Raw genomic sequence first — 14,475 nt, forward strand, 5'->3', positions numbered from 1 at the left:
CCTGGGGACCCTGTTCCAGTGCTTATCCACCCATTGGGTGAAAAACTTTTTTCTAATATCCAACTGGAACCTCCTCTGACACAGCTTCATGCCATTCCCTTGGATTCTGTCCCTGGTCACCAGAGAGAACAGATCGGTGCCTGCCGCCCTGCTTCCCCCTGTGAGGAAGCTGCTGATTGCCATGAGGTCTCCCCTCGGTCTCATCTCCTCCAGGCTGAACAGACCAAGTGACCTCAGCTGCTCCTCTTATGGCTTTCCCTCTAGGCCTTTCCCTATCTTTGTATCCCCTCTTTGGACGCTCTCTAATAGCTTTATATCTGTCTTATATTGTAGTACCCCAAACTGCATACAGTATTCAAAGTGAGCCTGCACCAGCACAGACCTCCCCTGACTGACTCATGATGCTTTTCCTGATGCTCCAATAGGGTACCAGGTCACCCTATTGATCTCACAATCATAAGCATGTGTATGGGTGCAGTGAGTTGAAGGAAGGTAAGTAAAATGAGGAATGGTATCTGAAAGAATCCAAAGCAATCCTCCCTTAAGTCTGAGTGCTGAAGTAGAGTACAAAGTACTGGTGAAAAATAAAGCTAATTTTAGTTTTGCATTTAAGGTGATTTGGTAAATTTTAGTGAAGAAAAAATATATTTTAAGTATATTCTTTTTAATCATGTGATGTATGCTGCAGTCACCTGCAGCCCTGCTTAGCCACAATCGTGTGAGCTAGTGCTGACAGGGTGATGTTGTACATCAGCCAAGCAACCTGGCTGATGGATTATGAAAGATTTTGATTCTAGAAGGCTAATTTAAATTGCACCTGTGTGTTTAGAAAGCCAAGGCACCTTTCACTGGAGGGACATACCAAGGTGCCAGCTCCCATCATGCTTGTATTTGTTCCTGTGGTAAAACATGAGAGGAAATTCTGTTGGTATAAAGCCATTGTTACATCCACAAAATTGGAGATTAGGAAAATGTACGGTTGAAAACTGGTCAGTCACTAGCTGATATTTGTGAAAGAAAGGTGGATCATGTACATTTCTTCATGGATAACTGCATGCCTTGAGACCAAACAATTTGGGATCCACCTTGAGCAGAATTAGAAGGGACCTCAAAGACTCAGGAAGCCACACACTTGAAGCTACTGTGTCTCACCCAAAAGCGTGGTCTCAAAACCAACAATGCACTCAGAGACTGCAGGACAGGGAAGTTTTGTCATGCCAGTGACAGGCAGCAAAATCTTGGCTGCACCCTTGTCTGGACAAAGTTGCACATCACAGAGCTGCCCTCACATGGTCTTTGCTGCTCCCAGGCAGGTCCAAACTTACAATCTATTTATAAGTCCAAACTTATGATCTATTTTCTTCACAAATCATGATTATTTCTTTCTTCTCAAGACCATGTTCATACCTTTATAAAGTCCTTTGTCTTTTCTTCTAACCTTCTCAATAACTCCTGCAAACATGCCTGTGACAGAAAAAGGGTCACCAGTGGGTGAGGGTGGACAGAGTGAGACAAATGTGGTCAAAGGGTTAATAAGATAGGACACCAAACACAAGTCTTGCTCTAAGTTTTGCATGTCTCAGTGCCTATCTATAGACATTCTGAATGTCAGCTATGCTATTTGGTTTTATCCTTTCAGGAAAAAGCAAATCAAATCCTTCTTATGCCAGTTATTAGGGGTTCTTTTACAAACAAGATGGAGGAAGTGTGTGTGTGTGTCTGTGTGTGTTCATCAGTTCAGCTTACAAAACATTCCTTACTGCGGTTATATGTAGAAATTGGCGGAAGAGGCAGCTGAACAGGAAAAATGACCTGTTGCTTATTTTTACCAGTAGCAGCAACTCTGGTCTCAAGTGTTCTCGCGCTTGTGTCTAAACTCGAAAGCCTTTAAATTATGGACTGGATTTCTCCTTATGCTTTAAAATACCTGGTATACTCAATGATATCCCTGACTGAGGACTCTGCATACCACAGGTTATTTCTGGCTTTATTAGCAGCCACTGTGCTTTCCAGCTGCATTCTTCCCCAGAAAAGATATTCTTGCTCAAGTTTACCAACCCCTGAGAAACAGGGGTATTTGGACATTTCTGGGCATCAAGTAAAAATGTGTTAAGTGTGTTTGCTACAGGTTTAATCAGGTTATTAATAGCAGGATATGTTTTTATTTGGTCACTTGCCTTCAAATTATTTACGCCCTCTAAATATGGAGCCTGTTGATGCTTGAGAAGTTTATTTTCAGCGATCTGAAAATGAAATACATGTCATGAAAAATCAAAATATAATGTATGTAATTAAGAAAAATGCTATGGAGTGTACAGTTTTTCCTCCATTCTTTTTATACAAGTGTTCTTGATTCTTCAGGGCTGTGTGCTTCTGTTCAAGGTGACAGAAAGTTTCCTTGTGGGGCCTAGTTATGAGACTGACAGACACAAAAATGTAAAAATCTCTGAAGATATCTGCAGGAGCAGCCATTTTAGTTCTGCTTCCCATCAAGGACATGTTTTTCAAAACACATCTGTAACATTAAGATGACAATAGGTGTCACTTAGGAACTCTGGAAAGATGAAGGCTGTTTTCAAGGCAAGTCCTTAAATACTTTAAAATATATTTGGTGTTATTTTCCAGTTGTCTTTAGTTGTCAGGAAATTCACAGTATTTGGAAAGTATATAACATACATAAATTCCTATTTTGCAATTAGCTAAAGTAGAATATTGCCTGGCTTTTTTGTGAATGATTGTAATCATAGTCTGTCCCTTTCTCTGCCCAAAAGCACATGAATCAGAGAGTGAAATCCATTTGAATCACTTGGAAAAATTCTTCTGACTGCAATGAAACCAAGGGATTACAAGTTAGTAGCCCACAATCTCACCATGAATCAGCTACAGGCAGTACAAGATGGTTGAGGAGTCTTTGACCACAGACTCATTAGAAGTCCCCATCCTACCTCCTCTGTCTGAAACTCTAGTTCTTTCTTTCCCATTGCAGGACTGGAGCCTGCAACATCTTTCTGTCCCATCTGGTTCACTGGGGTCTCAGGTGATGTCTGAAAACTACAGAATTAGTGTGTCAGCCACCATTCTGGTTATGTGAAAAAGGACAAGACAGAAGCAAGGGCATTAAAGCAGAAATTCAAATTTCACTGTACATTTTGCATTTCTTTCCACCCCCCATCTATATTCTCTCTTGTTATGTGAAATGATGATAAAATAACTGAATCAAGCTTTTTTATGTAACACCAACTTAATCCTATTTTCAACCAATGACTGGTTTTGATGAACTTTCCAAAGCATTTTATTGCATTTGCATTTTTCGGTACTTTTTCGTTGTCTGACTTGCCCAAGAAGTAGGTGCACCAAGATGTATAAGGAACAACCTTATCTCATGTTTATTTTAGCCTAACAAGAAAAAGGAAGCTGACAAAATCTCGGAACGAAATTGTGTTTTCCTCGTGAGTTTTGAGTAGAAGTGCCTGTGTGTCTGCTCAGACCTATGTGACACCAAAAGTGTCTTCCTCACAACCTTATTATGCTAAATACTCTAAAAGTATTTTCATAGAATCATAGAATATGATGAGTTGGAAGGAACCCACAAGGAACATTGAATAAACTCCTGGCCCTGTGCAGGACACCCCAAAAATCCAACCATGTGCCTGACAGCCTTGTCCAAATTGTTCTTGAACCCACGCAGGCTTGGTACTGTGATCACTTCCCTGGGGAACATGTTCCAGTGCCCAACTACCTGCTGGGTGGAAAACCCTTTCCTGATATCCAACCTAAACCTCCTCTGACACAGCTTCATGCCATGTCCTCAACTCCTTTCACAGGTCACTAGAGTGAAGAGATCTGTACTTGCCCCTCTGTTTTCCCCTCATGAGGAAGTTGTAACTGCAATGAGATCTCCCCTCAGTCTCCTCCAGGCTGAACAGACCAAATGACCTCAGCTGCTCCTCATAAGGCTTGCCCTCCAGACCCTTCACCACCCTCATGACCCTCCTTTGAATGCTCTCTAACAGCTTAATGGTTTTTTTTATATTGCGGTGCCCCAAACTGCCACAACATTCCAGGTGAGGCCACACAAGTGCAGAGCAGAGTGGGATAATCCCCTCCCTCACCCGGCTGGCGATGCTGTGCCTGATGCTCCCCAGGACACAGTGGTCCCTCCTGGCTGCCAGGGCACTGCTGACTCATATTAACTTGCTGTCAATCAGGACCCCCAAGTCCTTTACCCCAGCACTGCTTTCCAGCCTCTCATTCCCCAGTCTATACACACAACCCTGTCCTGAGTGCAGAATGTGGCACTTGCCCTTGTTAAACTTTATAAAGTTGGTGGTTGCCTGTCTCTCCAAATTGCTGAGGTCTCTCTGTAGGGCCTCTCTGCCCTCAGGGGAGTTGACAGCTCCTCATAATTCAGTGTAGTTTACTTTCTGATTGTTCTAGAAGATAAAATACAGAGTAAAATTGCTCGAGCTGCACTCACCTTTCCACATGCTGATTTTCACTGAGGGGCTGCTTGTTTTCATCCAGAAGTTTGGAACCCATCTTGCTGAGATCCATCTTTGCACTCTGTAGATGAGGTCAATCTGAAAGCGGTATCTTCCTACCAAAAAATATTGCACAGAAAATTCTGTGGTTCCACACAAAACACTGTGTCATGTCCCATCTCCTGCAGAGCTAGAATGAGATGCTCAGGTGGACTATATAATTTGCTCTCCCAAATTCTTCATGTCTGACAGACATCACAGTGGGTTGTCTCTTATGTGTTTGTAATACCAGATTTTTTTCAGATTTTGAGACAGGCTGGTGGAAAACCTATCTCATATCAAACTCTAACAGAACAATACAATTTATTTCATAGCAATGACTGCCATAAAACTGTTAAATGCAAACACAAAACCCCAAGGCTCTTTTTCTTGTTTTTAAGCCACGGTAAGTCTGATTTTAATTTTAGTACTGTAACTGCTGAATTTATCTCTCTTTCTGTTTTTATACAGTACATTTGGGCATAAATAGGCTTGAGGCCATCATAACAGGATATAAGGGACAGATCCAGAAAGAGCAGTCCATATCCAGACTTTAGCTAGGAGGTTGCCACAGGCACAGGACTGCATACCAGTGCCCCAAGGGATGTTGCAAGAGAGGAGGCTACTGCAGCTCACTCAGCCCCTGCTCAGCAGAAGGAAGTACTGGGTGAGGCTGTGACACAATTTTCTGTTGCTTTTTGTTGTTTATTTTTCCCTTGATCCCAAGCACAGAAAGCTCTGCTGTGATTCTGTATAGGCTTTCAAGGTCAAAACAGTCTAGAGGAAAGGATCTTTCAGAGGTATTTCCCATGGATAGCTCTGCCACCCTATTTATACAGCAAAGGGTTTGAAGTCTTCCTCTGGTGTCCACCACAAGGATGACAATTTGGGACAACTGCCCTTGTGAGTGCTGTAACTTGGCTGCTGCTGTGGATGCAGCCTGTGGCCCTGTGAAGGTCTATGGGCAGGACTGGGCATAGAACCAAAATCCCTCGGCTCACTCCAAAAGAGTAAGTGTGTTTACAGGGTGAGAGACAAGAGGTGGGGGTGTAGACAGGGTGTCAGAGGAAATGTAGGTGCCTCAGGCTGGCACTGTGAAACCTCTGACATAAACCAATTTTTTACTGAACAAGATGAGAACAAAGATGAAGGTTTCACACATCATCTCTAAAATGCAGGATAATCCCAGTAATCCAGAGTAATCCAGGCATTCACATTTTCCTCCTTGGGAGGATAGCATCCCACACTTTGCATTATTTAATCTGCTTTATGCACCTTAAGTCTCCTCAATTTTGCCATCCAGGCAGAGAAACAACCTTGCATTTTTACAAAAGTTTGTCTTCTGTACCCAGGAAATATTTACACTAGGAGGGAGTGAAGGGCCAAAGGGCCTGTAGATAAATTCACATTGTCCCTGCACCATCTTTCACAAAAATTCTTCTCTGTGAGACAAGAAAGGAGAGGGACAAACATGGCAAAAACTGACAAAAAAAATCCCCAAGTCTTTTCTACATTTTCACACCATTCTGCCAACTAGACTGACTTACACATCCCCAAAAAGCTGAACTCTGCACCCAAGCCAGAAAAAAACCTACAGCAAAATAGGAAGAAAATAAAGAAAAACCTGGAGTAAAAAGGGACAGCTAGAATTAGAAGGCCATGCTCCATGACTCACAAGGATGAAGAATTGTTTTCCAAATGTGGTTACAGATTTATCTGTCATATCCCACCCCTCAAGTCCCTCAGGTACAGTAAGGTGGTATAAAATAATAGTTTCTTAGTTAGCAGACACGGCTCAGCATCTTGCCTTTGTAATTGTCCAAGAAGACTCAGTTATGCCCCCAGCTGTAAAAGCCCTGCCACCATCCCTGCAATGGCACCATCTTAGATGTGGATTTTGCAGTTGCAAGTTTGGCGCAGGTAGGTTTAATTTCCACACTGTCCCATCCTTTGGCAGCTCATAGAACCCAAACAGACCATGCACTCCAGCAAAGTGTAAAACTTGTTGATTTTGGCTTATTTTTCAGACTTGGTTTGAAATCTTTCTCCCAATGGCCTTTCTCTCTGGTACTAATCACATCAGTGGCACTACTAATTCTTATTGCAAAGGGTGTATATAATTTCCCTGTTTGGTTCTGTCAGCAAAGCAGCTAAGCTGCTGGGGCAGAGATGCGATTAATTTTGTATCACAGGGCTGCTTCATATTCAGGACCCAGTTCAACAAAGCACTTAGGCAAAGAAATAATTATCAGCTTGAATGAGAAAATTAGTGCTCAAAGTTAATTATGTGCTTTTAAAATGGGGCTTTGTATCATGCCAATCAAACGATCTACTCCATTACAAGCTCTTGCTAACAAATATGTGCCCTGGACTTACTTTCCTCAAAAGGAGAAACATACGCAGTTGAAAAAGCCATCAACATTCAGTAGTAACATATCAGAGAATTAAAATATGTTGGCTTGCTCCTTGCTAACTTTTACCAACCAGAAAATTCAATGCACCAGCACTTCAGCGACAATCAGTCAAGTGCTTTAAAAAGCAAATGCACTATATATTAAAAGTCAAATAGGGCATTTTTCTTTTCCCTTGAGACAGTATCAGTGGAATCTGATAAGTAAGTATTTTTTGACATTATGAGTCCTGAGTTTTCTAGTATGCATCACAGTAGGCCCACCAAAAAGTAATCTGAGTGACAGAAAGATTAACTGCACAGGGATCAGCAGGAAAGACAGATGATATCTGCAATGTGATGCACATAAAGCTGAAGGTAGTGATTAGAAGTGATGCATTCTTGTGAAGCCAGATATATCCTCACACAGGCATAGGCTACAAGCAGGGTCATGAAACAAACCACATCTGAGCTCTTGCTGACCAGCAATGACAAAGCATATCTTATGCTGTATTAGTTTAAGCACAGAGACATCCTAACCTAATTAAACTGATGAACTTATCAATTAAACCATGTTTCTATAGGAGAAGACTACAGTGTCAAAACTTTCAACTTTTTCAACAAAAACTACGATGGACAAAACCTATAATGTAGCTGTGGTTGAAATGGTTCACACAGTAAGCTGCCAGCTCACATCTTCATTTTCCATGCTATTCCTGAGGTCTGTGGTGAGCAGCCCAGCTAGGCTGTCACTTTTCAGAGGCAATCTCTGAGGAACTACAGATGCTAAAGTTAGATACGGTGCTGCATGCTAATGTATGGGATTCAATAACGTGGGCTAAATTATCGCTGCAGTCCATGTCTGACCAGCTGGAGCTGGTGTTATTTCCACTAGTCCCCAAATTAATTTCTCAGTTTAATTTTAAATGGAAGAATGATTTTGCTGCTGTTGCTGATTTCGATTCATTGTGCGGCTTTTTTGGTGTCTCTTTGCATTTTAGATATGTTCTGAACCTGCACATCAACCTCTAGGGATGGCTTAGTGTAGTGCACTGAAGTCTTTGGAAGTCCAGGGCTGTGACTGCAAAACAGAAACCAGAATGCTGGCTGTTACTGTAATTAGCATGCAGTTTTAGTTGTGTAGGTGTGAGATGTGTTAGCAGGGAGTGTTTATTTTTAGTTTAGACATCTAAAACTTGTATTGAACTGTGTTCAGCTATGGGCTATGAAACAAATCTGTCTAAAGCAAGACATTGTTTGTATGTACATGAATACATGCATGTAAAAGAATAGGGAGAAAAACCCAAGAGCTGCCTAAGATGAGACTTTTTTGGCTTTGCATCTATTTCTGAGAAGCCCTGAGATGAGAATGGAATCCAACCTTCCAGGAAGAAGCCATATTTTGACAACAGAAGGAGTGGGAATGAAGCCTTAAGTCTCTTTTTCCATAGGCAGGGAAGCACAGAGGGTCACTGACTGAAGCAGTAGTGGTGTAGGGAGGCGAGACAAGAGGCCTAGGAAATTAAAAGGATGTTGGCTTGGCTCAATTTAAAACAACAAGAGATATTACCTTGAAGGAGCATTACCTTGACTGCCACCTCAGACTGTGAACTGCATCAGGCAGCAATTGACTCTCAGCAGTGTATGAAATGCTTCCAGCTCTATGGGGCTCTCATGCTGAATGCCAGTCCTCAAGCACAGCCATAACAACTTCAATTTTAGCAGCTATAGCTCAGATGAAATATGTTTAGGTTTAGTGCTCATCTGATTCAATGGAAAGCATGAGCCTGGTCATCATCCCATTCATTTGATCTCCCAAAAGGATCACAAAACAGTCTGATTGAAGCAAATAAAGGGAGGCAGAGTCTTCAGGCTGAACAACCCAGGCAGATCCGGTTAACTCTAACTACTGGCTTACAGCTCTTATGCCAACACTCTCCCTTTCCATCCAGCCTGCCAGCATTTAGAAAATTAGAAATGCTATCTCCCAAATTGAGGAATTTGGTCATAAGAAAAAAACAGACAAGCAACTGTTGGCTTTGCTTTATGCAAATTTCCCCGTTCTCTGATTTTTTGTGTGCCTGATTTTGCAGTCTCAGTAGTGGCATATCCCTAACTTGATGTCTTAACTTCTAATTATTTTTTTCTGCTTGTGCTCCTTTACACATTATAGCTCTCTTCTTTCTACAGACCAAGTACTTCACTCTGTGTAAGTGTTGGGCTTCTGCTCACAATCCCTCACTGAACTGCTCTCCTGTCTCCCAAAGGAAGATAAAAACTTGTGGTCACCAGATGCAGAGGGCCTCACTTGAAAAAGGCAAGGAATTCAACTGCTCTGTGGTACAGCTGTATGTCTCATTTGAGCAGTTGAAGGATCATTAATATTTCATTTGTACAGAGATTTCTTGTTTGTGTATGGGTAAAAAACCTAAACATCTGAGCTCATCACTGCTCTGCATCCATCATGAGTTTTCAAAGTTCAGTTTCATTGTTTATTCAATGGTATTTAATAAAAATTGTCTGCTATTTGCAAATCTGTTCACTCAGAGAAGGATGTCTGCCATGAATGCTCAGATGGTGGATTCCTGCATCTTGTTTTCAGTAGACACAGTGCTTAAAGTACTTTGACTTCTCTTCCATTTTGTTGGAAATGCTTGATTTTCCTGTTTGGTTTTTTTTTTTTATTTTGGGTTTTTTAGGCTAGATTTGGCAACTATGAAAACCACATACTAACATATGAACAGGAATAAAAATAGGCATGTCTTTATGCCTTGCTTGGATTATCTTTTCAACTCAGACAGTTTCCAGGGGCATGTCCTAGTGCTAAAGTCTGGGAAACCTCCCAGCAGACCAAGATTTCTATGCTTGTTCCAGAGGAAGAGACAGACAAAAGATAACTCCAAAAGAAAAAACTTTGGATTTCTTTGCATTCCCAGTTTGATTTGCCAAAGTCACACATTTCCATGTGAAAGGAGCTGACAGGCTGTAAAATTTCAGTATATGTCTCTCACTTTGAGTGATTTCACTGCTTCTAATATCTAATCTACCTTTCATGTGTCTAAGCTGCTTCCCTCTTCTCACTGACCAAAGACATTGACCACATTTCACTGATTAACTGCACTGGAAAACCCAGAGGGCAGAATATGGATTGTTGTTGCCTCAAAACTGGTTCTCTCTGGCCATGGACAAACTTGTTCCCAAACTTGGCCACCGCAATAGCAGAAGCAAAAGCTGTTTTTTTATTTCATTCCCTGCACAGCAGTGTATAGCACAAGCAACCACCTTTGTCCTCGAGACATTGCAGCAAAAAGCATGTCATTCTGTACTGTGAAAGGTCCCTTCCTGATATTTAAGGTTTCTGCCAACCCAAGCCTTTCTATGATTTCTATTTTGATCTTCAAAAGTTTCTGCTGTTGAGCTGAAAAAGAGTAAAATATTTCCAATCTGAAATAATAAGACTGGGAAGGAGAGGCAAAGAGAATGAAAGACAGACAGATGGTCAGGAGGTGCAGGTCGGTCATTCTGGTGACAATGACTTTGTCTTCACACTTGATCTTATCCCCTTTCTCTGTCCCATTTTGCTCCATCACTATCCTTTATCCTTAATCCTCACCTTGCTATGTTGTAACACTATTTGGACACAAGAGAAAATAGCTGAACACCAAATATAAATACCATAAAATTTAAATGCTATAGTGGCTACATATTTGCTAAACCTTTTTTTCTCTCTATTCGTGGGTCTGTAGCTAGTGGGAAACTTTTTACAGTTCTGCTGCTTTCCTCTAGAAATGATAGTATGAATTAGGCAGTTTTCCTTGTAAAAATTAAAGAGGCAGTTGAAGGCTGGTTTCTGGTGTGATTTACTGGCATGTGATCATGCCATGGTCAAAAAATTACTCCCAAAATCAAACAGCTGTTGGCTTAACTGCTATATATTTTACTGCCTACCTGAGGGAATGTTTTACTCTGGAAGAAACAGACGTATGTCTGTGCCTCTAGGGATGTAACCTTGGGAGATGTTGCATCAGGGCTGCCAGTCTTTGTGATGCAAACTGTGGACATGGTGGTAAGGTTCCATGCCTGAGAACAGTGTTCTCTACTCATTCACCACTGCTCACCAACACCATCTACTGCTTACAGCCCATGTCCCACAGGGCCAAATCCACAGGTCATAAAAGATGAGAAGATTTGAAACAGGCTGGGAGGACTGACTGAGGGCAAATACTTCCTGACCAGCCTGATTGCCTTCTATGAGGTTCTGTCAGGCTCTGTGGATGAGGGTGGAGCAGTGGATGTTGTATACCTTGACTTTATCGACACCTTTGATTGTGTAGTAGTCCTACTATTGTAAGACTATTGTATAGTCCATACTATTTCTGTGGTATTTTTATAGCTGAGCTGGTGAGATGTGGCTTAGATGGATGACAGTAAGGTGCATGGAAAATTGGCTGGCTAACTAGGTTCAAGAGCTTAGAATATAGGGTGTGAAGTTCAACTGTCAGCCAGTTGCTAGCAGCATTTCCCATCTGATTTTGAGATCAAAAATATTTAACATGTGTTAACAACCTGGCTGATGGAGTGGAGTGCACCCTCAGTTGGAGGATGATGTTAGATTAGGGCAAGTAACTGGTACGCTCAAGGGCAGGGATCAAGGGCATTCAGGAGTACCTGGACAACCTGGAAAAATAGCTCACAGGAACCTCATAAGAGTCAGCAAAGGCGAATGCAAAGCCCTGCAGCTGGGGGAGAATAAGCCCATGAAACAGAATGGTCTGGGTGCTGCCTGCATAGAAAACAGATTTGCAGAAAAGAACCAGTGGGCACCTGGTAAAGAATGTGCCCACTTGACCTGGCAGCCAAGAATCATAGAGTCATCATCTGTTTCCAACCCTCCTTGTCATGGACAGGGACACCTTTTGCTAGACTATGTTGCTCAGAGCTCCATCCAACCTGGCCTTAAACACTTCCAGGAATGGGGCATCTACAACTTTCCTGGGCAACCTCCTCCACCCTCTCAGTAACCAAATAAACCTGCCCTCTTTCAGTTTAAAGCCATTGCCCCTTGCCCTGTCACTACATGCTCTTGTAAAACATCCTTTCCATCTCTCTTACAGGCTCCTTTCAGGTACTAGAAGGCTGCATTTAGGTCACCCCAATGCATTCTCTTTTCCAGGCTGAACAATCCCAATTCTTTTAGCCCCTCCTCACAGGAGAGGTGCTATATCCTTTTGGACTCACTTCAACAGGTCTGTGTCTCTCCAGTGCTGGGGACACCAGAGCTGGATGCAGCATTCCAGGTGGGATTTCACCAGAGCAGAGTAGAGAAGCAGAATCACTTACTTCACTCTGCTGGCCATGCTGGGTTGGGATGCAGCCCAGGACAAAATTGGCTTTCTGGGCTGCAAGCCCACACTGCTGGGTCATGCTCAGCCTCTTATCTACAAGCACACCCAAGTCTTTCTCAGCAGAGCTGCTTTCAATCTGTTCATCCCCCAGACTATATTGATAGCGAGGGTTGCCTCAACCCAGGTGCAGCACATTGCACTTGGTCTTATTAAATCTCATGAGATTCCCACGGGCCCACTGCTTGAGTTTATCCATCCCTCTGGATGGCATCCTGTCCTTCAGGAGTGTCAACCACTACACTCAGTTTGGTGTCATCAGCAAATTTTGTGAGGGTCCCTTTGTCTATGTCACTAATGATGATTAAAAAGAAGGCCAACCACATCCTGGGCTGCATTACCAAATTCACAGGCAGATCTTTTCACTCCTATGAGGTAGTAGAAAAATATGGACATGCACAGTTCTCAGAGGTCAATAGGTATGGAACAAAATGAAATAGGTTTAAGTGTGCAGCTTGGGAAATTCCAGTTAAATGTTATGAAAAGACGATTTACAATGTAAGAGTGATCAAACATTGGAACTAAGGCCTGGAGATGACGTGACCTGCATTTTTTTAGATATTCAAACTCCACTGGACCAGTCACTGAGCAACCTGACATAAGCTGGCCCTGCTATGAGTGATGGGTTAAAACAGATGATCTCCAGAAGTTCACAGCCTGTATCCTAGGACTCCACAAAAAATGAATAGAGCTACTTTCCCAGTGAAAGTGCAACTTTATTTCTCCAAGAATCAAAGTCTCAGGAATATTTAATCCTCTATATAAGTGCTGAGGATAAACAGCTTCTTAAGAACTTTTGACTTGAGGCAACAGTGTGGTTACTGGATTTCACAGGTTCATGTGAGAAATTTTGTTCTGGAAGCCTCCCTTACTGTTACTGAAAGGCAAAATACAGCCTATATGTTAAAGCATGAGATACATTAGGTGAAAAATAGTCTAATTCTGACTCAGTACCAGACTTGCTAAGTAACTTTGAAAAAATTATATAAAGTCTTTTATGCCTTACCTTCATAGCATGTAATATAGGACTAGGAGGCAGTTGAGTCAAATTCAACAGTGTTTTTAACTTTTGCAGTTGGGTGTAGTGGAAAATATTGCTGTACTATTTATTTGATGAAAGGTATTACTATGTCTACTTTAGATTACTAAAATCTTACAAGAATATTTTCTAAGCTCAGCCAGTTATTGGAGCAACAGTCTCCTTATTAAACCCTGAAAAGAGCAATTAGATATTGCTAGGGAAAGGATTATATTTTCTACAACTATTGCTTTTAATCTTGTAGATCTTGACACAGAGATAGGACAGAACATTTAATGAGCTTTTGGATTTAGAAGTCCCCAAGCTTATGCCCTTAATTTAAAAGAAAGAGAACATCCTTGTTCTGAACACTTTTATTATTCATACTGCGGCTCCTGGGAATGTAACTTCAAGACTGAACTCAAATAAGAGTTTGTCCTACTCTACTTGTTGCATGGCCAGACTTAGCAGCTATTCTGTTTTTCCACTGCTAGATAACAACATTTTGAAATTAAATAGGGTGAAGGAATAGTAGCATATTTTCATGTAGCTGTGTTGCTCTGAGAGATTTCATTTTTAAAAAATTTGAGACAATACTTTTCATTTATGAAAAGAGTGTGGCACACAAAAAACACATGCAGAGGGGATACTCACATCTCTCTAGAAGACTACTGTTTGATACCAACACAGAAGCATTTCAGGACTAACAGAATGCTTTCAGCCTTGCAGGCTGCCCAACTTCTGGACTGCTACCAGTTTATGTTTTACCACTATATCATCAGGAAAGGTCCTGAAAGGGCTCTCAGATCAATGTATTCACCTCTCAAGAGTTAGCTGAGCAACTGAGCAAATGCTGCTGAGAGTCTGAGTGGCCTTAGTACCACAGTACTGAAACACCTATAACTATACATCCACACACATGACTACAATCACATACTCCCACATGTGATAGTCACCTTCAGTGTGATTAGTCCTCTTTTTTGCACATAGAACCACTTGCAAGCAGATACATTTTGCAATAACTGGAAATATTTACCACCTATTGAACAGATCAAGAACAAATAAAACCCCCAAACACATCCACATCAATAAACTTGATCAGTGGCATGATAACAATTGGTCCAATCACGTTTGTTGGCTGTTTGT

This window comes from Pithys albifrons, chromosome 7 (assembly GCF_047495875.1).
Source record: "Pithys albifrons albifrons isolate INPA30051 chromosome 7, PitAlb_v1, whole genome shotgun sequence".
Taxonomy (NCBI): Eukaryota; Metazoa; Chordata; class Aves; order Passeriformes; family Thamnophilidae; genus Pithys; species Pithys albifrons.